Below are 27,015 nucleotides of genomic sequence, written 5' to 3'. Positions count from 1 at the left end.
TCCATTTTGCATCCTAAAGGCTCCTCCCTCCTATGGTTTAGCTCACAGCTTCTGCTGGTTCAAAGATATAAAGAGATGGGATACACCAAAGAAAACTGTTTTTGCTGATGATAGCTGTCACAGAGAAGAGGCTGATCAAGCCAATCCTGCCTGTAAGCAATAAAAAAGTGAAAATGCTAAATCAAGGCTGCAGAAGGCAGCGCAGGTCTGACTCTTCACTGGAAAAAATGGTGTTAAGAAAGATGATGCACTCAAATCGCCAGATATTCAAAAGTCCCAGAAACTCTCAATTCCCACTGTTTTAATAGGAGATACTTTTGAATGTCCACCTATCTTTAGGGAAATAGTAAACAGGGAATTTTGGAAATAAAAGGTCCTGAACTTCTGTTTTCAAGAAGTATTTAATCACAGAAACCTCATCTTGTATTTAAGTCTTTATAGTCACTGTGCCTTCTATATTACTCCTATTTGTCTCTGTTGTAAAAATAGTCTAATTCATCTCATTATACTGTGTATGCTGCTTTTCTTCTGTAGTTTTATTTTAAAACTTATACCATATGAACATTTCCAGCTCTTTTGAATATGATACTCTACTTGAATTTTACTCACAGTTTATAAATTGAGCTGGTTAGTGTATTCATTTATATGCTGTGATACTCTTCCAGCTCAGAGCTTTAATATTTCATTGCAGTACTGGTATCTGATCTGAGGAAATATATTTCTGTATATTTTGTAAGAATCTTCTTAGGTTTTCCCAACATTTATTTCCATATAGTTCTTCAGTACAGGTTTGGACTGGTTCTGCTCTTCTATTGCATGTTCCCTCAGATTTGGGTAGTATGTCTTGGTGTATTAATCTGCCACTAATGTGGATAACTTCTATTACTTCACTTTATAAAAGCCCATGATGAGCTGCACTGAGGAAAATGATTGTAAAGGTATTTGTGCTACCCCAGTGCTATATCAGACCTGGCATAAAAGTCACATAAAAAAAAATGTTGATAATAAGCTAGAACCTCCCTAATTTATAGCCAATTAGAACGTATTTCCTGTATCACTTACACGTCCTTCTATCACATCAGGGAAATGGACATTTGCAGCCAAATGACTCATTTACTTCCAATTTTACCTGCACCTTATTAGGAGCTGACCTATCTTTTTAAGATATGCACTTCTTCTCAAAAGCAGTTTTCCATCTTCTTCTTCAGCTGTAATAACAGAAGCTAAATAATATTTAACAAATTGCCATTTCCTTGTGCCCTGTCTTCAATCCCCCATCAGTGTTTTTAATGGGACAATTTAACCTTTGAACCTAAGTCTCTATTACAGATATAGTTGAAGAGCCCTTAATTGAAATATTCCATACAACTTGACATTCAATATTATTTCTTTGCTTCTCTAATTATCCTTTTAACTTTCTTTTGCTTATTTGTATAAACCCACCTCAGTCTGTCTTTTGACCAGACTTTTTATATATTTTTCAAAAGCCTTTCAATTATTTGCTCACTCTACTCTTTACATACTACGTAACTACATTTGACCTCTGTAACCCTCCTCCCTGTTTAGATTTAGCTGAGATTAATTTCAGTTGCAGGCTCTGCAGCCATTTCTTGAATTATTTCCCAGTGCTCATCAGTAGTGCTCATCTCTGCATTGGAGAACACCCAAACAAAATCTCTTTGGAAATATCACACAGCATCAGACTTTCTAACAGCAAAAAGAAAGTGCCAATGCAGAAACATCTGAAACACACTGGTTTATTTCAATACAGGTTATGAGAAACCAAACCTAGAGATACATATTCCCAATGGTGAGACGATTGCCATTTTCAAGCCGTATCGTATGCACGCAATCTATAAAATACAAAGCAAAATTAGGCAGAATTCATGCCAAGTTCAAAACACTCCAGCAAGCCACAATAGTATTCCTAGCCTACAACTTGCAGTTGTTTCTCTTGCCCCTCCTCTGCTGGAGATTTTACCCCTTCTACCTCTGTGACAATTCTTCTTGCCCTCACATTCCTAATGACAGCATCAAAAGCACCTCCCGCTCTGAGATGTAAACTGGGGTACAGTGATTGACAGTGGCTGGTAGTAAGGATGGCTTGAGTAGCCATTCATGCTAATCTGCTGTTTAATGTAATCTTGATTTCCAGGTGAAATCTGAAAACCCTTAACTTTTCCTTTGCATATTCCTATTTGATATTTCTTTCCAGTATCTTAAATGTTTTCTGTGGCTGAGAAGAGATTTAGTGCAGAATGGAGACTATGGGTCAACCAAAAAAGGCTTACATCATTTCCTTCTAGTGCAGTTTTCTGAGTTACTTTCTCATCAGTAAGCAAAACTTCTGGACTTCATTGTTGTCCATGCTGCAAGTGCCCTGGAGAGTATTACTGGAAAGCCATTAGCTTTACTGGGCATATTTGGTGAAGATATTAAAGGTGTTACTTGGAAGTCAAGAAGTTTTCCAGAAAACATTAGCCTGTGACAGGCAGCTAGGATCATCTCCAGGAGAGTATTACATATCCAGCCTTGATAATTGCCAAGTCTTCCCATGGTGTACAAAATTTTGTAGATATTTTACAAATTTTATGTAAAATTTTCTCTGCAATTTCATTCCCAGAAATTATGACAGAACGGCTTCTTCCCACACAGACAGTTCAACAAGCTCAGTAGGGACCAGTCTTGAACTATAACTTCATATTATCATCTTTGGGATTTGCATAGCTGTTTTCTAATCATAACTATGTAATTAAAATTGTCCATTATCACAGATTCTGTCCTTATTACAGTCCCCTCTTTCACATATACAATCACCCTTAATGATGTCACTTAAAGCAGATCTTTTTATACAATTGGAAAATTGTAGAAAATTCATTTGAAAATTCTAAAAGCTGATTAGTATATATGAGGAGCTTTATATAAGTAATAGTTCTATCACCTTGAAACATTTTCCTCAGTACAGGAGGACCACTGAGTTGAATTTTTATCTTCTGGTGCACTGCTTCTCCTTAAAAATAAAGGAGATACCATATTGCATCAAGGAAATGTCACCTGACCAAACATGAAAGATGAAAGAAAGCACGAGTTACTAAAATAAGGAATTATGTCAGAATCATATGTTATTTTTGATTGCAGAAATCTTCTCTTTTCTGAAACTTTCTATAAAATAAAGCTATTTTCTGACCTGTAGGTAGGTTATGTCACACAACTGCAACCTACATGGGCAGACCTAAATGAAAACATTTGGCATTACAATTGCTCCAGATCAGGAGCACACATACAGTCAATTATGAAGGTTCAACAGATAAATGGTAACTAATTATCATACAGTAACCTGATCACTTTAATTGGCACCTGTACTATAGAAGTCTGACCTTGCTTAACCCTCATGTAGCTGAATGAGTGAGTTAATACATAAAAAAACCTTTCTCTCTCTTCTGCAAAGTTAAATATAAAGCTTCTGCAAAGGTAGCTGGCTTGGTTCTTTTCACCTTTTTTTCTTTTTTTTTTTTTTGATATACTGACTGTTCATCAAAACAGATCTGCAAACACATTAAAAGAGAAACCCTTTAGAACCCCATTAGAAACCCTTCCTAAGTTTTAAAGATTTCCACAACAACAAACATGCTTTTAAGCTCTTGTAGTACCCTTAATATATAGCAGCACTGCGTAGTCAAGACAGAAACTACAGAACTCTTTCACATTCAGTATATGATGATCAAGAGAAGGGCTTTCAAGCTCACTTGCAAAGTTTAGCATTCACTCTTGACTATTATCTGGAAAGTTTAACAGAAAAAAAATCAAAGTTTTTTATTTTTCATAATGAAGAACAGTGAGTTTTATCACTAAGAACATGTGAACAGCTGTGCTAGATCAAACCAAAAGCCTGCCTGGGCCTGTATCCTGTCTCTGACAGTAGGCAAAAGCAGATGCCTGGAAAAAAGTGGAGGAAGATGACAAGTATATTGTGAAATTCCCCTGAACATTCACTCCCCACCCAACAGTTACATACTTAGGAAACTTTTGGAGGTAGAGCTGGTATCTCCATTCCTTACAGGCTCCAGTGGCATTTTCTTCCGTATCTTCTTCCAATGCTTTTTGAATCCATACAAACAGTTGAGTCCCACTGCCTTTCACATCGGGCATTACTGCAGCTAATATTGTGTGGAGATCGGCCTTTTTTTCTTGATTTGAACCTGTCACCTACTGGTTTTGTCTGATTGCATATAGTTTAGGACTGAAGGTGAAGTGGTCCCTACACTGCACCACTTCTGAACTCAGAGATGCCATCATACCTCCTTTCTTGCTGTCTAGCTCGAACCATCCTAGTTTATTTAGCATTTCCTCATTTGGAAACTGTCCCACGCTTTTGAATAGACTTTAATCTGCTGTCATTTGTTGCTGAGGCTTTTGTCCATTTTCCTGATTTCCTGTCATTTTCCTTCAGGATGGGAGGGTCAGACGTACACAACATTCAAGTGCAGGTGCACTGGAGATTTATATAGTAGCATAATGACATTTTCTGTCTTGTTTTCTATTCCTTAGCTATTAATTCCTAACATTTGGTTTTTTTCCTTTTACTGAATACTGAAGTGATAATTTTGTGAAATTATGTATTATAATCAATGATCTCATTCCTGAGTGGTAAGTCATCTTAGAACCCATCATTAGAGAACCCATCATAAAATTTCATTTGTTTTTCCATATGCGCATCACTTCATGTTTCTCTGCATTAAATTCCATCTTCCAATTTATCATCCAATCCCTCAGTGCTGTGTAGTCTTTCTGCAACTCTCTGCAGCCAACTCTACTTTTTAAGATACAAAATAAATCAGCATGATCAGCAAACTTTGTCACATAGTTATTCATCTCCTTTTCATGACTGTTTATTCAGAACTCCACCGGTCACTTCTCTGTGAAAAATAACCATTTTTTCCACTGCCTCCTAATTTATAGCTAGTTATTTACCCAAGTTGGACTCTTTCCTCTTATACCATGGCTGCTTAGTTTCCTTAAAAGTCTCTGTAGAGGCTCCAGACTTTGTCATATTTTCTATCAGTTTTATTCAGAGTATAGGCTTATTGATCTGTGGTGCCCTAGATCTCCTTCTGGTCTGCTGGTAGCAAGGCAATTTTTAGAGCAAAGTTACATACTTCAGTCCATAGTTCAGCCATTTCTCCCTCGAAATTCAGCAGAGCTCTTGGAAGCATGTGTTTGGCTTTGGTGATCTAAAATCATTCATTTTGTCAAGTTGTCCTATAAGCTGTACTCCTGACATTTAAATCTGATATTTGTATTCTCTTTTGTGTTCTCTGTGAAAAACAGTTCTGGCTTTAAAAAAAAATCTTCAAACGCCTACCTGATGCAGAGAGATTCGAAATAGTAATTTAGTTCTTCCTCTATGTTGTCATCTATGTTGTCATCTCATCCAAGCACTCATTTTATGCCTTGACTGTTTATTGGGCCTTTAGACTGTCTGGCAGACTTTCTGCTCCTGATAAGATTTTAGCTTTTTTTTTTTGCCCGGCCTTACTGTGTTTTTACATTTAAGCTACCAAAGTTCATGTTCTTTTCTGGTTTCTTTATTCAGATTGAACTTCAGGTTTTTGAAGGGTGGCTTTTTATTTTTAATAGACTTCCTTACCCTGCTGTTTGCCCATGCTGACTTTCTTTTGTTCTTTCCAAAAATCTTCTTTGAAAACATATGCATTTGTGTTGTGCCTCCAACATGAAGCTCCAAAATTATTCCCAAACTTCCAGAGAAGATTTTACTTTTTTAGGTGCTCCTTTTAGTTTCTTTTCAAGTAGCTTTCTCACTTTCATGTTATTCCCTTTTTTTAATATTGCATGACAGTAGAGGATTTTTCAGCTCTTGTTATTCACACAAAACTGTTGAGATGAAGTATGTTGTATCTACAATGACAGCGTGGCTCTTTGACAATAGCATTATGACACTTTCCTATAGACTGATTCAGGACCAGAATTATTTCTCCTCTGGGATTTCTTGTACGGCTTGGCCCAGAAATCCTTAGTTCAGGAATCACTGGCTGTTTCTGAAAACACAGCCTGAGCAGCCCTGCATGTTTTTTAATCAGTCTAGTGTGAATTAGCTGATTTTTCACGTTCTTATTGTGTTTCTTGCATTTGGTGCTTCTCTGATCTCCCTTCAGCAGGTGGCAGTCACTTTTGCCTGGTTGGTTAGGCAGTGTAGTCCCCCAGGTTTATTTTTCCTATTTAAATCTATAATTTCATTTAATAAACACACAAAATTACTTTGTGAACGGTTTGTTAACGCTTAACTCCAAGCTTTCTATATCATAGACCATCTTTCTTCCATCATTTTCCTCAGTACTTTCAACTTCTATTTCACTGTCCCACTGATTTATTTTACTCCATTTCAGATCCATGTATTCCTCATATTGTACAGGTGCCTATCAGCTAGAACAGTGCGTATAAGAGGACCTTGTATAAGACCACATATATGGTTCTGTAACACTCCATTTGGAAGTGGCAGTGGCAGACAAGCCAGGAAGGCTTCTTTACCCACAAGAGTGGTCTACTCGTGTGGTTTTGGTGTAAGAACTGTAACAGAGAATCCAGCGCAGTGGGAAAGACTCCACAATAAAATGCTCTTAAAATGAAAACACACTCATATAACAAGGAAGTTATTAATATTAACTGGGACATGTGCTTAATTTCACTGCAACATAAACACACTTTTGATGTTCATTTTCAAAGTATGCATTTGTATATAATTATGCCTAATGCATATCATACTCCGCAGTCTTATGATTTTACAGTCAGTCTGATGGAAGTGTTTGGTTTTTTTCATCCTTTTTATTTGCATTGCAAAATATTTCTTTGTCCTTATTGTTCTTACCTGCTGGAAACAACTTTCTTTTTCATGAATCATGTGGATAAGTATTTCCAAGAGTCATCTGATAAACCATATTTGGAAAATTAGTAAATATTTCCTACTTTCATGTAAGTGAAGCACTGCAGTAATGCACTAATGTTGGTGCAATTTAGTCTAATATTTATATGATTTAGCGACATGAAAGAAAAAAACCACTTACTTGTTATAATGTAGATTAAAAAGAGAATTCTGACTACAGCCTTATCATTAGTACTTTTAGACGTATTTAATTTTCTTTCTCAGTGATTGTTGTCACAACAACTATTGTTTCAGTAAGCTTCATATCACCAGCAATAATAATGCTGTTTTAATCTTGTAATGATGTGTCTTCTCTAGCTGAATTAATAAGGAAACCAACTAAAAGATAATTTGGGATATCTCTGAAATGTGTGCTAATAAAAAGGCTATGATCAGTCCCACTACATGTTGTTCTTAGTAATATTATGCTAATAATAGTAAATAATAGTCTTTTATTTATGTCCTTCTTCCTTTTCTTTATAAAAACAAATATTGGTAAATTTTCATGAAACAATACCAATGGCCATTTCCTTCTGAAGTATACAGGCACGTTCCTGCTAAACTACACAGTGCCAGTCCAGTTTCTGTCAATGTATAACATGGCCTCCATAGTTTTTCAATACCTCTCCTCAACTGAAGTGTCCTTACATGCTATAGAAAAATTGTAAAAATTGTAAATCAATATTTTTATTTATTTATAAACTATTTGCTTGCATAATAATATCATTATACAATAAATGCCATTGTGCTCACTTATAAGTACTACAAGTGTTCCCTAGAAAAAAATTCTGTGATCCTGTATTGGGTTTGCATGGCAAGGTGTTGGTAGCGGGGGGCTACAGGGGTGGCTTCTGTGAGAAGTTGCTAGAAGCTTCCCCTACGTCCGATAGAGCCAATGCCAGCCGGCTCCAAGACAGACCCTCCACTGGCCAAGGCTGAGCCCATCAGCGACGGTGGTAGTGCCTCTGGGAGAACATAGTTAAGAAGGGGGAAAAAGACTCTGCGCAACAGCAGCTGGAGAGAGGAGTGAGACTATGTGAGAGAAACAGCCCTGCAGACCCCCAGGTCAGTGCAGAAGGAGCGGGAGGAGGTGCTCCAGATTCCCCTGGAAGACCATGGTGAGGCAGGCTGTCCCCCTGCAGCCCAGGGAGGTCCACGGTGGAGCAGATCTCCACCTGCAGCCCAGGGAGGACCCCACACCGGAGCAGGGGGATGCCCGAAGGAGGTTGTGACCCCGTGGGAAGCCCAGGCTGGAGCAGGTTTTCTGGCAGGACTTGTGACCCTGCGGGGGACCCACACTGGAGCAGTCTGTGCCTGAAGGACTGCAGCCCAGGGAAGGGACCCACGCTGGAGCAGTTTGTGAAGAACTGCAGCCCTTGGGAAGGACCCACGTTGGAGAAGTTCATGGACGACTGTCTCCTGTGGGAGGAACCCCACGCTGGAGCAGGGGACGAGTGAGGAGTCCTCCCCCTGAGGAGGAAGGAGCAGCAGAGACAAGGTGTGATGAACTGACCCCAACCCCCATTCCCCGTCCCCCTGCGCTGCTGGGGGGAAGGAGGTAGAGAAAATCAGAGGTCAAGCCTGGGAAGAACGGAGGGGTGGGGTAAGGTGTTTTAAGATTTGGTTTTGTTTTCTCATCACCCTACTCTGATTTGATTGGCAATAAATTCAATTAATTTTCCCCAAGTCGAGTCTGTTTTGCCCTTGATGGTAATTGTTGAATGACCAATCTCTGTCCTTACCTCAACCCACGAGCTTTGAGTTATATTTTCTCTCCCCTGTCCAGCTGAGGAGGGGAGTGACAGAACGGCTTTGATGGGCACCTGGCATCCACTCAGGGTCAGCCCACCTCAGACCCACAATTGGTGCAGTCATAATTAAACCACTATTTCTACATCCAGATGAGAACAGTCAACAGTAGCGTAAGTACAACAAGTGTGCCCTTTCTCTAGCTCAAAAGTATATTTTGAACCTGTGAGACTGGAGCTTTGCTCCATAAAAAGCAAATTAAACTTATGGATCTCCTGAATGGTAAAACCTGTCTTTCTTCATGGGACACGGATACTTTCTCATGGAACAGGTCATTTTTGCATGATTTCTGCAGGATGAAAGGGAGTGTATTCTGCCTATTGTGTATGAATGTTTATATACTTCAGTTCAGACCTTTCTTTCATTATCATATATGGATATATATACCTTTTCTTTACATAGTCTTGAAGGTGGTGCTAAGGCCACAGTAGGCTTCTGGTTTCATTACTGCATATGTGGCCAGAGACTATGTCGTACCAGCTCAAAGGAGCCTCCACCAAAAATGCTTTTCTGGATACCTCTGCCTACCTTCTGGACCTGCTGAGTCCTCTGTAAAATCTTTGTTTTCCCCATGTGCATTTGCAGTGGTGACTGGGGTAAATAAGACCTCTAAGAGCTTTGGTGGAGCCAGGAGGTCAAGAGACCTCCACAAAGTTAACCTTTTGGTTTAGACATAAGAAGTGGCCTAGAAAGCAGGAACGGTTGTTGGAGAGGTAGTGTAAGTTTAACTTGGTGTAGTATCTTTGTCATTGATGCTAGTGCTGTCAGCCACAGAACGAGATATTTCACCTCATGAAAGAAGGTGGCTGAGTCTGACCACTTACTTGTAGTGTGAATAGAAATTATAATTGCAGCTGTAAACACCCTGATGAAGAAAACCTTATCAAGTTAATGTGGAGTTTTTTTCTTCCCAAATTAGATTTTTTTGTTGCTGTAAAGTCAAGGAACCACAAAGAAAGCTTTATACTAAAACAGATTCTCGTATACATAATTTATGTATGGATTAATCTAAAAAATATCAAATGTGTTTAGCACGTTTGGCACAAAACACAGTTTCTATCCCTTTCATATTAGCAGAATCCCTAAATTACTGTACAGAAGGTTTCCAAATCCTTTAAATCTTGCCATTGTGGAAAAGCCAAAAGTTAGGTGGAATGTGGCCAAAAAGGGCATATTATTATTTAATTTTACTGGTATAAAAAAGGGAAAGTAACATTATACAACATTTTTTGTTCAGTTTCCCATTCCTGTATTAGAGAATATATCTATGAAGAAAAAACAGAGAATAAAGAGACAGAGTATGAAAATTATGGATCATTACCTGAGGGATAAAATCCCCTGTTTTCTTAACTTCATGTGTCTTATGAAGAAATGTGCCAAACTACCCATTGTATATGTAGTATTTATAGATTCATTTTTTTGTTCACTTCCTGGATTCTGGACCTGTCTTATTGTTTGGTCTCCTTCCAAATGCCAATTTTAGGCTAGATGTTGGCACAGAATGGAAATTTGATCAAAAAAAGCATTTTTACCTCTGTGTTGGCATTGTGCTGCTGGGCTTACGTAGCTTGGCATTGTGTGATATTGCATTACTTAATCCTCTGACAAAATAGAATCTCTTCCTACTACGTAACTTCTCTTAGGAGTGTAAGTAGCCTCTACTTGCAGATGGGTTTCCCATGTTCTTCACTAGAGCACTCCACTCACATGCTGTGTAGTCACCGTGTATATAAATGTGAAAACTGTCAGAGGGCAAATAAGCTGTGGTGGGACAGTGTACGATCATTATTTTACATATATCCAAAACATCTCCTCTAACTGGGACTTGATCATTTCAGCCACTGTAAAGAGCTCTAAATCAAGTAGTCTTGATCATTTAGTCTCTTCTCAAGAAGAATTTTCTCTCTATGTCCAGAAATTTTCATTCTTTATATGAAAGCACTGGATAAGCTTAAAAATATGCTGATTTTGCAGCTCCTGTAGGAAGAGTTTTATTTGTATAATTAATTGCACTGACATTGTTAGGATTGCAATGAAGAGCATTCTCTTGGAACTCCTAAGAGAAGTTAAGCAAAATGAGATATGGAATTGCAGCTCCAGACTATGCTCCACCACTTTATATTATAATTCTTTTTTATTTTGAAGGCAGTTCACAAAATCCAGATGTTGAATGTAAATTATGTTTTTGCAGTAGTAACATGTGGTTACTTGCTGGGTTCACGTTTACAGGCATTTTTTGTGTCAGTTTTCTCTGTGTCTTTTACATAGGTAGGCTGCAGATGTGCTTCTAAACTTCTGTCTTTCTGTGTAATATATCATATTTTAATTACTTTCCATTCTTCTTTCATTTGATTCACATGTGAAAGAAATTCTTGGCTAATCCCAGGTGAGATCTACAAATAACTTTTTATGTAGAAAAGATTTTTTTTCTTTCCAGTAGCTTTATTTTATTCTTAGAGTTGTGTTCGATCTTTTTGTCTAAGCAAGCAACCTATATGTCTGCTAAGGAGCTGCTTTTATAGGTCAAAGAAAAATCTTTCACCTCTTCTTCATCTATAGGAAACTTGAGGGTCTTTCTGTTCACTTCAATGTGTTTGGGAATAAATCATAAAATATTATGATCTTATACATAGAAGTGCTTGCAAAACTTATTCTGACATAGGAAAGGACTCATGAGTCTTTCTTAAAAATGCTTTAACTATGGACATGCTTAAAATGATATTTTATGGTTTTGCTAGTTATGAGTTTTCTTTTCCAGTTTTCTTCCTAAAGCTTCTATGTTTGCTGTACTTAAAAGGATGGAAAGAAGAAATCTGCAGGAGTGCCATCAACCAAAGGCAGCATGGCCAACAGGTTAAGGTATTTTCCTCGATGAAAGAAAACATCTTTGTTGTTTCATTTATCTGTGTCAGAGAAACAATCACAGAAACTTTTGTGATAGTTTCTGTCTTACTGGGTTCTCATACCAGAGGGTAAAACCCGGTGCTTGTCCCAAAAACTTTACCAAATCTGTAAGTGTGTTGACACAGCATGATTTGTTTATCATTTTGTGATTCAGTTTCCACAGTTAGAAATGTGGATAATATTTTGCAAAAGCACTCTGAGGTCTACAGATGTAAAGCACTGAATAACAACTAAGTATTCATGTTCAAGTTATGTGACCAATTCTCAGTAGATGGCTTTATTTTTCTGTTGTTGTTGGATACACTGGACCCATCTGTATCCACAAGATACATTTAAATATGTTTAGTAAGATGCTTGCTGTCGGAAGGAGTTTCCAAAGACATTGAATCAGCAGTCCAGGAATTGAACGAGCAAGTACATATTTTATCAGAGTCCTGGCAAGTCTGTTCCGCACACTTCTGTGTTCTTGCTTAGGCCAAATAGAACTGTGTGGACAGAGAAACTGAAGAACAGCTTGGCTTTAATCAAACAAGCTAAATACTAGTTATAAAATGCACTTTACTTCCATTTCTGTTTTGAGGCTATGGATAGATTCTGTTTTATGCACTAAGTATATGTTGTGCAATAATTAGCTATGTCGTTAATAGTTTTATAATGAAATATATATGGCACCAGGAAAGCACTTAGAGTTTTACACATGAAATCATAGTGTCTGTTTCCATAAAGTTTTAATAACACTTCTGCCCCATCCTGCAGAGTACACGACACATTTGTGCGGTTGTCCTCTGTACAGGAAGGGCACAAGGAACAGTGAGGTAGGATTCAACCATTTTGTACATGACACAGAAGGCTAAGAACCATCATAACCTTGTGTTATGAGGAAGCCAAATGTCTCTAGAGTAATTTCTGGCCAGTACAAATCACTTTTTTTTTTTTGCCCTATACAAGCTAAATACATTGTCTAGGCTAGTGACCTAAATAAATAAATAGAAGATGAAGATGCTAAGAGCTTTTGTTGGAGACAGATTCATGGGCACATAGTGGTTTAAAAACTGTGATTTTATTAAGTTTGTGTGCTGCTTGTCTCAAACCAGAATGGTCTTCAAGAAATCATACTCTAGAAGGAGCTGAAGAGAGTCCAGTGTGTATCCCATGCTTGTCCCCCTTCTCCTAGGTGAGACGTCAGGCTTTGCCTGGACTTGTCTCAGCCTGCCTGGAGATTTGGTTTTAGCTTGCAATGGTTTTAGCTCATTTAATGATCAGGTAACTGTTACCTGCTTTGGTTTAGCTTTTGCTTAACTTTGCACAGTTGCTTTTGTTCTGTACACTTTGGAATTAATACACAATAATAACAGATAGTTACTCACGTGGAATGGAGAATCCATTGTCATGGAACAAAATGCAGCGTAGAGGAATAAAGATCTGGGATGATAGCGGCCAGCCTGAAAATACAGGGGGATGGTGACACTGGAGACTCCAGGGCTATAAGCAACTGACCTATGGCCAGTTATTACTCATCACAGGAATGTCACCTTGGGAGCTGGGTAAAACTTGGTTTAGTGATAACAAAGAAAGCAAAGGCCAAGTATCCAATATATGTAAAACACATATGTATATAAAACCTTTGGATGTAACCTGGACTTTCAGAACAAAGAAGATAAAGCAAGATGTAAAGCAGGTTAGTAAACACATAAAGTTGCTTTAAGCAGATCCTAATATCAAGAGGAAGACATCATCCACATCACCACCGTACTGCTCCTGGCAAAGGACTAGGGATGCTGATGACTTGATGTAACTCCTTCCCTCCCCAAAACTTTAGGGGGAAATACTTGAAAGTTTGTATGTATATCATTTTGACCGTAATATAATTGGAACTATAAATGTTAGCTTCATTGCAACTAGACTAATAGTATTTATTTCATTAGACTTTATTTTCATTTTATTTTAGTGTTTTGGTGGTTTAGTACTTTAGCATTTTAGTATTTTAAATATTAGTATTTAATTATTCTAACAGTAAATACCTGGGTTTGCATGTTCCTTTTGTCAAGATTTTGAGTGTGACACACTCTGGCAATCTATTCTGTAATTTTGATGCAAAAAATTGGTAATATAAGAGACACAAATAGAACAGAAAAAAACAGGGTTTGGGTTTATTCCCCAAACCTCTACCATCTGGACCTTTTTAAAATAATGTACTGTTCCTGCAGGCTGGAAAAATAGGTGACCATTCATTGGAGCAAAGCCAACAGGCCATTCAAAAACAATTGAGGCTCACTTTTGTGTCAAAAAAAGAGCATATAAAGCTGGTGGAGGGGGAGGAATGATGTAGTAATAACTACTTCTGTTGCATAATTTGTAAGATTTACAGGATTCTCGGAAACCTACACATCCCCAGAGCAGACAGACCCTACCTTCTGTGGTGGAAGACAAACATTCATTATCGTCATAAGACAGCTGATCTTCCTTTTTGTTGCATAAATGGTTTCTTGACAGGCCAGAAAGTGGTGCTTAGCTCTTTTTCAGCTGAAGCTCTACTGGGCTGTTTTTCTTTCCTTCTCTGCTAATGTTATTTCCTTAATGATTTTTGTTAGGGTTTTTTTTGTTCTTTTTTTCTTCAAAGTTCCTGGAAATTTTTAACATTTTTCTTACAGTTTCATACCCAGAAATGCAGGCAATATTCCAAGTAAGGCTGCATTGCAGCTGTAAAAAGATAGCTGTTTATTACTTCTCTGCTTTCAGAAATGAAATCTCTGTGTGGGCAGTTGAAAATTGTTTTGTTATTTTTTGTAGCTAATACGCTGTAAGATCATGTCTAATTTGCTGAAGACTTACACACCCTTATTACTTTCCAGAGAACTTTATTCTTTTGGATTTTTCAGATAATGGAATCAGAATGTAATTCTTTTATTTTCCAGACTTTGTAATATTTGCATTCCTCTTTTTTCATTCTATTTTTCTTTCCTTGTAATAAAAATTCTTTGTCAAATCTCAAGTGGTTGAAGGTAACTTTTTTATACTGATATAATTTATGGCTTTTGTTACTGGTGGTATCTTGCTACCACTATTGGTTTTTATAATCATAATATCTTCTTGGGTGCTATTCATATTTTGTCAAATGTATAAAGTCTAAAGACCTTCCGAACAGCCATTAGGTATGCCAAGACTTTTTATGAAAAAGGTCTTGTAAGCTATGGGCAGTTGACTGAAGTCAGAATGGTTGCATCAGAAAAAAAAATGGTAAAATTTTCCCCTTTATAAGTAGAGAAACACAAGTTATTCATTCTGGTGTCTATAAGACTATCATCATTTGTTGCTTCTTAAATCACACAGTGGAAATCAACAGTGACAGGTCTATCTGTTCTATTTGTCTTTTTTTACTTTCACATACACTGTATGTATGTTCCCCCAAACCTGATTGAACTAACATGAAGAAGTGCTTGTAAATGACTTTTTCTTGTTGAAATTGTGACCAATACCACCATTGCAATTGAAGAGGCAGCAAAACAAGTGTGGGAGCACTTATGCCTGGCAAACTTAAGTAGATTATTAAAGTAAATGTGAATTTCACTTTATTTCTCAATAATATTCTTGTGATTATGCTTTCCATCAAGCAAAAAGTGGCCTGCAAAGACCTAAATCACAATAAACTAAGAACCATTTCCCTGACCTTCACATCTGACTTTCAATCCATATCTTCCATTTAAATAGGAAAATAGCAACCTGGTCTAACTAAGATAAAGCATTCACTGTAGCTGATTCTTGGAATAGAAAGAAGACAACTATGGTGTTTGCCACAGGCATATGAAATAGATAAAAGAAAGATAAAAGCTTTAAAAAAAGGTGGACAATAATGAATATATGGGAATGGAGAAAAGAAAGAGTTTGGTTTTTTCCCCCAAAGTAAAAGGGAAAAAAACTTTTTCAAGAAGAAAACAGTTTTCCCTGAGAAGCAGAAATCTGGTATGCTTCTTCAATCTTAATAAAGCATTTAGGCAGAGGGAGCTCTCTGACACTTGAAGGGAGCAGAGACTGAAATGTTTTACCTCTGACATAGAGTCCTACAGTACTGAGTTTTTATATTTAATGGGATGCAGGGTCATTTCCCGTGGGCTATTTAGTGGACCTCTGTAGCTTCAAAATGTGATTCTTCCCTCAGAAGGGCCTAAAGCTGATTATTAACCATGATTCATAAATTCTTCAGAAGACGATCAAGTTAGGTTTATGAATTCAGGCTGGGACAGAATGCAGCCACCTCCTTTCTGCCTGTAAATACCAAGAAGGACTGCGACTTACAGAAAAAACAACCTTTTTAAGTCTATTTTCCTTCCTCATTGTCCTTTTCCAACAATGAAACAGCTGTTTACATGAATTTTTGGTGCTCGTAAAAAGAAGAAAAGTGAAAAGAATGAAAAAAGACGTGTATTCCAATTTCTGATTAGAATGGCACATGTGGTGAGTTAGTTTTCAAAAATAGTTGTGGATTTTAAAGGGAGGACACAAAATACTGGAACGGTTGTACTAAGTATATGACACACTACAAATACATGGAGGGACACTAATATAGAAATCCTCTAAACATCATTACCACACTGAAGGGAGACTTTGCCCAAGGCATGTGGTTGTTCTTTTTGTCTAGGGTAGAGCTACAGATTTGTAGGCCAAATACTCTAAATAAATAAAGCCTGGACAGAATGTATTGACTTCTGCGGATTTTCTGCTATTTTTACTTTTCCAGAGGTAGCAATTAGGAAACAGGAATATCAAAGTCCTGTTTATTTCACCACAGATTTCATGATATTACAAGCTACAGATAATGACTGCAATGCATAGAGACACAAATGCCATCAGGACCTATAGCACTGCTTCTAGTCTATTCTGGCAAAAACTTCTTCTGGAAGTCTTCTTGTTAATATTTAAGATGGTTGGTTTGTTTTAAGTGTTTCATTCTATGCTTAGGTGAGCTTTGATCCACCTTTGGTTGAAATCAGCTCCATATGACAGTAGTTCCATTTACAGTGCCCTTTATATTTAAAGTTGAATTAAGATTATCACCTTTGTACCAGCAAAATAACTACTTCTGTCCAGTAAAATAAGGTCTGAGGGCATATCACAGGTACTGTTCTCTAAATAACTCATATGATGATTTTTCCTTTAAACTGCTGATATTAGTATCTAAGGTAGCTACTTGAATAAGACAATTCCATTTCCCCATATAACATGAAGTGGTGGATTCCTGTTCCATTCTTTGTAATTTGGCAGGCATTTTAGATTTATCTGTTCAAATGTGTGAAGGAAGGGAGGGAGGGAGGAAGGAAGGAAGGGCCATTTTCTTTTGTCAGACAGCTTTTCCTTCCTTGGTGGTTTTCTATTTCAGTGACTTGGTTGATACATTTGTTTTCATTAAAAATTTATTTATGGCTCAGTTAACAAGTTACTTCATCTACAAAATATTCAGTTTATAAAAATTGCAGTCAGTTTGTGGAAATCCTTTACAAGCAAGTATAAGACATGCATTTGTAGAACATAAATATATACACGTGTATATATATGTGTCCATTTATGATTGTAGACAGGCCGATTCAAGATGCATGTGTTATATAAATTTTTCAAGTAATTCCATTCAATACTTTCTAATTGAAATCTGTTCTCAGAACAATTTGTAAAACAGTTTAACCATCGTATTAAGAGATACAGTCATATTTTTGTGGAAATATTTTATGCCTCTAATATTACCTTAGTAAATTGTGTTTTACCATGCATAAATCTCTCTTTGTAGTAGGAGGTAGAAGGTCAGCAGCTTTTACAATAATTTGCCTTTCCTTCTTTTCCTGAAGTCTGTATAAGAAGTGGTCCACAAAGTGCAGGATCCAGCAGGGAAGACACAATAAATTCAAATGAAGCAGTTGATTCATGAGTGATGACGTGAGGGATGGTAGCAGCTGCTCAGCCTTACCTTCTCCAAAAGGTTGCCCAGGTCTCCAGGAGTAATGACTGAATGGCAAACAGCCCCTTGAGATGGAAGTTTGAAGTTTGGGATATTAAAGTAACCACTGCCAAATTCAGGTTACTTTGGTTTGTTTTTTGTATTTTTTTTTCCACCCTGACAGACTAAACAAGGCAAAACTGAAAGCTAAAGGGACTCAAAAGCAATGCATTTTAATCAGAGATTTATTGGCGCAAGGCTGGCAATCTCTGACAGAGGGATGAACAAGACAGGCAAATGTGGCAACTACTTAATTCATCTCCCTGCTAGGTGGTTAAACTCCAAAGCTTGGACTCAAGCATGTTTTGTCCAGTCCTGGCTTTGTGGAATTAAGCGTAGAATAACATAACCAGCATTATATTATGTTCGCTCATTTCAAGAGGGTCACCAAACAAAATGAATCTCACTGACGTTGATACACAGGTAGAGTGTACTTGGAAAAGGAGTCTTAGAGTGTATTGTCTTCATGATGGAACTCCGTAATTTCTTGGTGTTTGTGCTTTGGGCTCACAGGTCTGTCCATAAGGTGCAGACCTCTTCACCTCCAAAACATTTCCATCCATTTACCTCTTTGTTCTCTAGTATCTAGCAACCTTATTTATTGCTTTGTACCTGGGCATAATCTATTTTGTCCCTTGAAGGTACACTTAGAAGTAACATGTTTTCTTAACCGACAATTACATACCTGTAATGATTTCTTTTGAGTGCTTATAATACAATAAATCCATGGAGAATCAGCACTGAAGAGGTTAACTATTTCTTCACAGAAATATTAGCTGGTGAAAACCATCAGACTTTGATTCATGTAATTTATTATAGTCTCACATTCTCCTTCCTGTCTTGATAGCAAAGCTGCCAGTTAAGATCACACTGCAAGATTGCTGCAGTATTTGCTTTTATTACTTGATATTAAGCTTGCATTTTGTTATTATTATTTGCTATTAAAATAAAACACTATTAAGCAGTATGTTCGCGTGTGTCTCCACCCTTGTGCTGTCCCACACTTCATTTGTCTTTCCTATGTGTAAGTATTTAAATAGATACGTAGTGGGATTTTCAGAGGGGGTCACAGGAAGCTGCATGACAGAATTGGGCAGCTATGTTTTGGTTGTCCAAAATTAATGTCATTGCTGAAGTGGAAGATGTCTGGAGTTTGTCATTTCAGTGTACCATTTATTAAAGCTTAGTAGAACCAACCTGACAAGATTTTTTGAAATCAGTTATCTATATCTACTTTTTCCACTAATGTCCTTTTCTCTTCAGCTTCTTTTAAATCAGCCTGCTGATAGCAGTCTCATAATTATTCTAGTGTAATCTAACTAAACTAACACCGGAGTCACCATTCTAATTGAGTACAGGTGTGGATTAAGGACATTGTGCTTAATGTGACTGTTGCTTTTAATGGGACTCCACAGAGGAAGGGTAAGGATTTTTTTTAAATCTTGGAGGACGGAGCCTGGTATCTACAATGAACTTAGGTAAAAATTTGCTCCAGTTGTAGCTTTAGTAGTTAGAAAGGGAGGTAGATCTCCAGCTTCAGAGCATCCCATGCCACTCAAGAGCCTTTCTCTTCTGATTTCATTTTCCTAATCTTTTCCCCCATTTTGATAAGCTGATCCATTCCTGCCTCTGCGCCTGCGCCCCTTTCTCCTCCTTATGCCAATTTTTTTCCTGCTTGATGCCTGTAATTTTTCAGCCTTGCACATTCACACTCTTTAGGACTCCCTGTGCGGCTGCTGTTTTGTCCTTTTTTTTCACGTACCCTCTCTTCTGTCCAAACACTTCTGCTACTGTTAGTGCCTTAAATTTCTCTCATCTTGTTGCTCATGATCCTTGGTGCTGCTCTAAACTCCCACTAGTAACTTCAGCCCCCAAAGCCCACGCTTCCTTAACGTCTTCTTCACAAGCTCCTACACTGGCAAAATTTAGAAAGTGTAGGTATATGTTACACTTACCAAAGATGTGTTCAAATGCCGACTAAAACACTGTTCTAGGGTCAACTCCCCCCACCCCAGAAGAAAAAATGCAAATCTGAGAAAGAAAGCAGATATAATTATGATAGTTCCAGTTTTAGGACAACCTGGGTAAAAAATACTTCCCATCATTGACAAGGACAGAAATCACACACCAGATTGTGTGATTATCTGAATTCATTTGATTTCTTTCTCTTGATTCAGTGCTGGTACCTACACAATATTGCTATACTTTTCATCATTCTATCTTCATGAAAAGTAAAAAGCATTGAGAAAACACACTTTTCTTCCTGGGTGCATTGAGGCTGGCAAGGGACTTTTGAAGAAACTAAGCTGTAGACTGTGAAAAGGTCCTGGTAGTTCATAGATATGGGAAACAACACAATGTGATGCAAGACTTCCTCTTCCATTCTGAGTGCCAGAATAGTTATCAATCATACTTGCCTATCTTTCTCCATAGATACTGGGAAAAATAATGCATGGCAGGGGGGACAAATGTAGTGTGTCTTTCCCACTAAATAAAACTGAGCCATGTTTAAGAAAGTGACAGAGAAAAAAGAGAGCATAGGAAAAGGATCTACTAATCCATCATATAGTTTCTCTGAAACATTGAGATCTCTTGAGTATCTGTCAAAATTCTTCCCAAAAGCCCCAGTGCATCATGTAGCATTTTTCACATCATTCAGAAACAGGCCACGGCTCCAAAATGAAACAGCATTCTTGTTATAGTTCCATACTAGAGCATCAAATTACATTCTCAATCTATTCATATCTTTATGGTGGACTTTTTGGAAAGTAACAGCAAGTTCAATCTGTGATTACATCTGACAATCAGTTTGGGGAACTATCTGAGCAAAATTTAAGTAACTTGAAGGCAACCTGTTCCACAAGTTGTCCTAGGATGTTGCTGAAATGCAGCAAGTAGACTGAGATATTTGGGTGCTTCTTGGGTAGTAAGGACATTCTATATGAAATACAAGTTATATTTCAGCATAAAAACACATTGTTTTTCAAATTTAAAGTATTTTGGTGTTGACGAGACATTTTCATCCTTAGTGCCAGTAGACGTAAATACAAATATATAAAAATTATTGCCTGATTGTTACAAGGTGTGTGCTTTTTCTGAAGGAATGTGATTCCACAAACAACAGCTAGGAAAACAGTTAGCTTTGGTACAATTTCAATTATCCCCACTGTCTCTCTTCTGCAAGACATTGGTTTGAGAGAAAGACCCATGTCCTAGAGGAAAGGGATATGATACAACTGTTAGCTAAACTGCCTATCACATGTGCTTCTAAATTCTAAAATAAAATAGTATCATGAAGATTCTCTTGGGAATCCCATGGCAAAAGCCTAAAGTCTGGGTAAAAAACTGTGGATTAATATCCTAAGTAGAAAATATCATATGTAGATTCAGGAAAGTTTAGTACTAAAAGAAAATTAATACAAGTTAGTCTTTTAGGCACATTTGAAAACCAAGATAAGCATGACAAGCTAATAAATTTGCTTATTGGTCACCCTGCAGAAAATTCTGAATATTGAATTCAGAAGGGTTTTGACGTGGTCTCTCTCTGGGTGATCTAAGTTGCATTGAGAAGAAGGGATCCTGCTTTACAAACAGGTGCAAAATAATAGAGCTTTTCAAAATTATCACGTAAATTTTCTTTAAAAATTTGTTTCTGTAGCTTCTACTGATCTGATTTTATTGGTAGATAGTTTTCCATATAAAGTATCTAATATATTAGAATTTTTGAAAGCTGATATTCCTGAAAAATAGAAAATTAATAAAAAAGTTTACAAATGTCAGCAAAGACATTTGATAGACTTCTACTTTAAAATAATTTGCATTTGGAGGGGTTTTTTTGTTTAGTATTTTGCAGAATTCCATAAGTTATATATCCGCATTCCCTCCAGGTCACTCAATTTCAGATTGATCTTAGTGATGTATTCTAACAAATGGGTAATCACTGAGATATGAAAAGGACTAAGCATATACTTTGAAACACCTTGTTTTAAAAAGTAAACAGTAATATTGTTCTTTTAAAAGACTGCTTTTCAGACAATTGATGATAATAATGTTTACAAGTTCTTAATAGGTTTTAATGTAATAAAATAGAAAATGTTATGTAAACAAATTAATACTGTGAGAGAAATCATAGGTTTTAGAATTCAAGTTAAACACTTAATAACATCTTTGGTTTTGTAGGCTGTCCTTATCAGGATGTAAGTATCACAGCTAGGCCATGATGCTACAGAAACCAAATTCCTGTTATGCAAGTGAACTTGCAAACTGTAAACCTAGTCTCTGTAATACTAAAAACTTTCTATGTATTTTGCAAGGTTTTGGCCCCAAATGGCAGAACCTTGCCAGAACTTCCTTCTTTAAATAGATCCATGAGAATGTCTGCTTTTTTCTTCCTACACATTAGAGATTTAAACTTGCAGATCTGGGTAAAAGAAACCAAGCTATTCTGGTCTAGTCTGAACCACAGCCAAAGGATAGGCTTGGATCAAAGCATTTGGATCTGAACTTTACCCGTATGTATGGGGGGGATGGTGGTATATGTGTATGTATGTATTTATATTTATACATTGCAGAAGTCCAGATGTGTGATTTAATCTCTTCATCTTCATGCATTGTATGACTTTATTTGCAGTCCACAAGTCATCTGAATGATGAGCTGAGAATTTATTTAGATATTAAAATAAATTCTAAGCCTCAGTGATTTTTTCTGCATCTACTGAAAATATGTGAAAGCCACAGTGGCTGATACTTATACAGAATTTAAACATACAAAGCATGAAATGCTACTAGTTTGTGATGCAGATTTGATCTACAAAATGCTTATTTTTTTCTGTCATTGCTAAATCTGTGCTACATTTTATGAACCACAAATGAAAAGTGAAAAGGTAAATGCCTGGAATATTTTTTGAAGTACAGTGTAATTCTTTTTTAATGCAAAGCAAAGAGAAGTGGTAGGAGGAAAGATTTGTTGCTGTTGTTTCTTCAAAAGTAAAAATGATGAACATCATAGAGTTTCTATTGTTTAGCTTACAAACTTCATTTGGACGCATCAAGTTCATAATTTCATAAATGGAGATCGTAAATGTCAGTCATGTTTTGATCCTTATGTTTATAAACTATGTTCCATAGCTAAAATTCTAGAAGGATGGAGCACTACCTCTTTTGTGTCCCCGTCCCCCCCCCCCCCCCTTAACACTGAATGTAAATTGACCCACTGTACATTTCAAGATCAAGCTTGGAGCTCAATTTAAATTCTAGCACATTCAAACTTCTTAAAAATATAAGTTCCATTCAAATGGGAGGTTTTTTCACTGCACACAGAGCTGTAATCAAAAGTAGAGCTGTATAGAATGGTTTAAATTTAATCCAAATCTCAGTGAATTTCATGAATCTGACTATTCAAGCTTTACATGACTGGGCTCATAAATGTTATTTCTGCTTTTATGCATGATAGGTTGCGGGTTGCTGCTGCTTCTGGGCTTCACAACAAATGCCACAAACGAGAGTTCGTCTTGCCTTCATGCATTTTTCATAACTCCTGCTAAAAAGTAAAACTGTACTGATTGATAATAGCTAATGAATGTGTAAGCTGTTAGTGAATGTTTTCCACAGGTTACTAGTTTGGGTCACAGGCAGTTGAACTGGATAACTGATTATCCATAAAGATCACATTAGTGTATTAAAGAAGAATATGTCAAATACCCAGGTGACAGAAAAAAAGCCAAAAAAAAACCCCAGAAAAAAAATAGATATTCATTATTTTACCTATTCATGGTATCCCTGCACACTCTAAGAAACAGGATTTTACACTTTTTACTCCTCATTTGTAAATATTCCCTGTGATTTCTTCTTCCAAGGGTAAAAATATAGTGGAGTGTCTATCTGAATGCATTTCATACTTGAGAAATTAGCATTGCAGGCTGAATTATACCTTTCATCCCCATTCTTTTCTTGTAACAATGCCAAAGTTCTTCACTTTCACAAAATGTGTGGAGTTCACTTTATGAAAACTGACAAATTTTGCTGGAATTGTGTTTTCATACATTCCTACAGATAATTCCTTTGTCTAGTCGCTTTTGTACAATGAATACAGGGACTACAATATCCTTTTTTCTCCTGCTGGTATTTAATGACTTAATTTCTCACCATAGCAGGTTAAATGTTTTCTCCTTCATGACAGGAATGAAGTTTCTCATTTCACAGATGATGCTGTTTGGAAGCAAATATCCGTGGTAAGGTTTTAGGTTAGTAGTTACATTGCAGTAGGAGAATATCTGAAGGAATAGGGTACTGGAATAGGTGTAAAATGTATTCACAAGAAATGTGGACATAGTTTTTTGAGAAATGGTTACCCAAAATTGACATGCACACCTGCACCAACTAGAGCAGTTTAAGCTTCTTCACAAGCAAACGTTTCAGGCTGCATGCAAACTCAGGAGAACATCATCACTTATTGTTGGAATTACACAATTAAGGAGCTTGTTGTCGGATTCTTAAAGTTAGGCATTGCAAATAGAACATGCTGTTCTTATTTTCCAAGCTTTCATGACAACTTCAGTGTTTGGTATGAGAGACTGGAGGAACCTACTTGATTTTGGAACTACTATCAACCAGCCTTTTGCAGAGGTCTGAAGGAAAAGGTCATGAAGTAAAAGAAAATTTTACTACCACCAGAAAAATTATGAGGGAGGGACAAGCTCTTGTTCTTCTATCACTGTGAAAAACCTTTTGCTGAATATCCAATAAATTACTACTAACTTCCCAAGCTATTTCCTTAAACATTTTAAAGAAATATGGACGTACTTTTATGCCACCTGGGAGTATCTCAGGTGAATGCTTGTCAAGATGCATAAGATGTTGTCACTAAAATATTACAACTGGTTTAGAATGATATTCCACTGAGAACTAGACTTATGCTACAAGTCTACTTGTACCAAGTAACTTGGTGCAAAAGAAGTGTGTCAACAGAGTAGAGGAAATGGTGATTAGGCTCCTGTATCTCCCTTATACCTACTTTCAAGTGGGTTGGTTTTGAATAGATTTAGTCTCCACTACACATATAGTTTACAGATTATTGAAAGAAAAACTAGAAGTGCCTATCATGGATCTGGAGGTGCAGCAGCCCACACATTGGTTCTGAATTTAATTAAATAAATCAAATGTCATGTCAAGCATTTGGAGTGATTTTGGAGTAAAGCTTCTGATTTTGTTTTCTCAAAAAATCTAATTTGCACATCCCAAAATTGGCCCCGAAACTGATTTAATAGGCGATTAGCAGAAAAAATTCAGGAAATTGACTTCCAAATCATGTTCCTGCTTCAACCCAAAATCTCAAATATCAGCACAGCTTCAGAATCAAACAGAAACTTAGTGCTATTTATACGATATAGCTCTGAAAGACATGTGAGAAGTTATATTTTGTATGCAAATTTGACCATGTGTCTTGAACTGTATTAACCTAGCATTATGGGAACGTCTTACAATATTTGAAGCATGTATCATTAAAATAAGAAATACTTTGCTTCCATAGTTTGATGCTTTTCCTCCAAAATGAACATGAGTTGATGAGAAGGAAGATACGAATAATTTTTTGTTCATTAATAGGCTTCAACTCTGTGAACCTGTGAACTCCTGCACCTCTAATGTTACTATTATGAATTATCTAGAATGCTTTGGATCAGTTAGAGACTCACAGCCAGGGAGTATGAAGGGAATTCTGGAACAACTGAAATTTTGGCTGTGTAATTGAAACAAAAATCCGTGTTTCCTGATGTTCATCCATCTTTCACTTTGGGAAGACTATGAGTTTTAATGGTTTGAACTTGTGTTAAATCTACTCAAGACTGGCTTCTAAATGTTTCTGGGAGGTTTTTAGTCTCTGATCTTTTAACTTCTTGAAGTATTTTAGGCAGAATGGTTGGATGTCTAGAGCCTGTGGAGGACAACTAATGGAGCAGGTATTTTATCACCGTAAAATGTCTGGATTGAAATTTAGAAAGAATTTAGCAAGCTGGTGTATCTTGATCATATCACATGGAATTATGAGGTAGAGTGCTGAAAACTGTGCGAGAAATGACTGGCTGAATAAAGATATGACTTACTAATTTTCACTTAAATCCTACTATTTCTCTCATATTAATTTGTTATATTTGTGGTTGATTATACACTGAATTTAGTTGATGCGTTTTTCTCATTCCTTTTCCAATTTACATGCATCAGTGAACCTCTTTTGAAACTATAATATGAATCTTCTGGCTACACTAATTAATGTTAATTAATTGATGTTAGCGGACAAAAGCAGCCTTCAGATCCTTCTGGAAATACTGACTTTCCCTTAAAGTAGAATATCCAATGAGAGTTTGTGTTAATGATGTAATGGTAAAACTGGCCTGTTTAGCCAGTTGATATCCTTTTGGATAGGGCTGGAGTTATGTGGAAAACACAGATTTGCTTTTTATTCACAAACAGATTAGTAAAACTACTACTGAATTGCTATCCGACTCTCCTCCTGAGTTTTCCGTTACCTCTTGCAAGCAAATTAGTAAAAGTTGAAAATAAAAATGACTATAATGAGCTCAGTCCATAAGGACTATGGACTGGGAGGGAGAACAAAGAACAGAATGATTCGTACACAGAAAGAAGGGTATCTCAGAAAGGGCTGGAGATTCACACCATTGGAAAGAAGAGATAGGATTGTCCCCTTGTTAAATGCAAACAATAGGTTCATTGATAAAAACTAAAGAGCAGAGTTCTGTGCTGTCTGTCAGAAGCAAAGCTTTATATCTATGTCTAAGAGCAATCCCGATGAAAGCAAGCAAAACTCTTCTGATTGATGGGTCAAGCAGCACTGCAAACATGACAGATCAAGAATGGCTGTGCCAACTTTGAGAAGATTCTTGAACAAATGGTATATCAGGTGGTCTCTGAAAACATAATAAAGGTTAAGAATAGTTTTTAGTAAACCATACTTTATGGAAAGTTTTGGAATGCTCTGAGATACATTCCTGGAAAAAATAACTTATGTGGCTGAAGTAGACTACACTACTTGGCATGAGAGTGTCTGAATAGAGACTGAATCTTCTATCAATTATCTATTTAAGTTAAGACATAGGGCAGAATATGAGACAAAATAATTTCCTTTTCTACGCAAGAATTTGTATCACAAAAAGGCAAATCTAATACTTGAAATACCACTGTTTTTACAGGCCACTAAAGGATAGATTGATGGTCAGAAGAAATAAGAATACTACTGATGAGAGCAGTAGTCAGGAAAATGAAAAAGTTTATGGTAAGTGGTCTAATGATTATTGATGGAGGATGTCAAACTGTCACTGTGAAAGTGTATGGAAATAAATGTTTAGTGTGTTGAGTTTTTTCTACATAG

Source organism: Buteo buteo, chromosome 3, assembly GCF_964188355.1.
Source record: "Buteo buteo chromosome 3, bButBut1.hap1.1, whole genome shotgun sequence".
NCBI lineage: Eukaryota > Metazoa > Chordata > Aves > Accipitriformes > Accipitridae > Buteo > Buteo buteo.
Note: the sequence above shows the minus strand (reverse complement) of the source record.